Raw genomic sequence first — 2,769 nt, 5'->3', positions numbered from 1 at the left:
ATGTACTGCTGCATGTGCAAAAATTTCCTTCATTAAATTAATGAAATTTATGTACATGCACTTCTCAACTGCCATGTAATAAAACTTTCTTAAGTTATAATTTGATGGTAGTTCAAACCTCCGGACACTGCTTCCGGAGCACTCTGCGGACTCTGCATGGCTTACAACCATGCGGAGGTGGTAATAGTTGATTACCATTGGCCACAGTGCCTACCCACTACTTTTTGGTCCAATAAATATTTTTTTACATACATACATGCAAACATACTGGTCTCCCCTCTCACTGAGTTATTCATAATAAATGAATTAAGTAATAAATTTTTTTTACTAAAATTGCAATAATCTTCTAAAGTATTAGTCCTACATTATTTTTGTAGAGAATCGAAGTTAGCTAAGAAAAATTTTTTTTTAGTACTTGAACTTTGATGGACTTGGGCGAGCCTAGGATATTGACCAAAAACTTTCACATTTCAAACAGATATTTTTTAGAGCATAATGAACCATATTTTGCTATTACCAATCAAAATTCTAAACAAGCGGATTTTCGGCCCACGCTAATGGATATAGTAGATATCGACGCCTCCAAACCATACTATGCTATGTCATCTTAGACTTAGCCAGACTAGCATAGTATGGTTTGAAGGCGTCGCTATGTACGCAGAATTTAGCAAAAATCATTAGTCATCTGCGATACGAGTTCCATTTTGGGAACGTCTGAACGGGAACTTTTAATCGCTATTCACTTACCATATAACATTTGTGGAAAATATTTTTATTGATTTCGGGCAGGTATTGATGATGACTACTCATGACAAAAAATTTGTGTTCATTCAGAGCCTACTATAGTTTTTATAATGAAAAAAGTGTCTCCAAACGGAACGTCCGCAACGCAGGAAACACCCATATGCATTTATATCAAAGCCACGATCAAGGCGAATTTATACAAGGTGATGTTACTGGCGAATTTAGATTTTCGCCGCGGTACTTCCTAATGTCAAAATGATGTGTTTGTTGTAAACAAGGCGAATTCATATTACAACAAACACATCATTTTACATTAAAAGTACCGCGGCGAAAATCTAAAATCGCCAGTAACACCACCTTGTATAAATTCGCCTTGGCCACGATGTAGAAAATATAGTTGGCGCCATCAGCGGAGCGCTAACCCTTCGTCGATTTGGCAGCATTCACCTATTTGTTGTCGTCATAAAATACATTTTCGCAATATGGACAAGAATTACTTATTTGCCGAAAAAAATTTACAGAGCGAAAAACTAAAAACGCAATTTTACTATGTATATTTGACCCATGGTTTCGCGAATATGTTGATATTCGGTAGAGAAATATCTCTAGAGTTTTACTGAAATAAAAATCTCCACTCTCAATTAAGCTTACAGGGTAGAGCAACTCTAGGAGATATTCACTCTAGCTAGAGACAAAATAGTGAAATCTTACCTTTACCTTTTATAGTTACCTCCTAGAGTTAGTTTTCTATCTCGAATTGTTGTCAACGCTTGTTGTATGTATATATGTACATGTGGGTGTTTCCTGAAAAGTGTCAACCAAGACCAAAAAATAGAATATTGCCTGGACAAAGATTATAGATGCCAATCGATAACTACATAAATATTTTGTCTTTCATCCACCAAAATATTCAACTAATTGGTCGATTCCATTTCAAAATATTTGCGGCTTTCCAACTACACTTTCAATTTTTCTTTTTTTCGGAGAAACCATACCATCCAGAAATCTTTCATAATTGTAGCACACGATTAAAAAGAATTGGATATCTAATCAAAAATTTAGTACAGCTTATGTTCTGTAATCCTTACAACAAAAACCACGTAAAAATATATTAGGAACGGTCCAAAGTTAAATTACAAATTGTGCTTTTTTCAAGCGTTCGGACGCAAAATATACGATACATGTAAAAAAAAGAGTCGTAACGTTTACTTCATTTGTCAAAATTTTAATACAAAAGCTAGTTTTGGTTACTCTTGCCAGTCGCATAAATTTTTTTTCGGAATGCTATGGGATTATCGACTAGCAAACCCCATTTAAATCCAGGTATGAATTTGTGTATGAAAATTATGAAAAATCTGCAAAGTTTCAGCAAAATTGCAAACTTTTTAACAAGAATTTCTAAAAAACAGGTATGTATGTAGTTTTATAGTCCATTCAGTTTTAGTATAATAATGTGCAAATTTCAAATGTCTAAAAATTCGCGATGATTTTTGAGAATTGTTTATACATTTGAAATTCGCTCATTATTGTACTAAAACTGAATGTACTGTAAAAGTGCATACCTGATTGTTTAGAAATTCGTGTTAAAAAGTTTGCTTTTCAGATTTTTCATAATTTTCGTACACAGCTCCATATTTGGATTTAAATGGGGTTTGCTAAAATATAAGCCATATCTCAAACCAAAACAAAAATAAAAAACTTTAGCATGTAAAACATTGCGAGTATTAACAAAAACAAACAGTATACCAAATTTTGTGAGTAACAGTATGTAGATATAGTACATATCGACGCCTCCAAACCATACTATGCTATGTCAGCTTAGACTTAAGCAGGGATCACACGATTTGTACATTTGTACACAAAATGCCAAATTTAGATTTGTCCACATTTGCGCATTTGGATAGCGATGTACAAATGATTTGTCTTGCGATCAGACGATTTGGCTGCCAAAGATCCAAATGATTTGGCACACATTTGCGCACAGCAGTAAAGTGACAAATATTGTCCACATTCATTCACACGATT

This window comes from Rhagoletis pomonella, unplaced genomic scaffold (assembly GCF_013731165.1).
Source record: "Rhagoletis pomonella isolate Grant_MI unplaced genomic scaffold, Rhpom_1.0 Rhpom_scaffold_00173, whole genome shotgun sequence".
Classification (NCBI taxonomy): Eukaryota; Metazoa; Arthropoda; class Insecta; order Diptera; family Tephritidae; genus Rhagoletis; species Rhagoletis pomonella.
Note: the sequence above shows the minus strand (reverse complement) of the source record.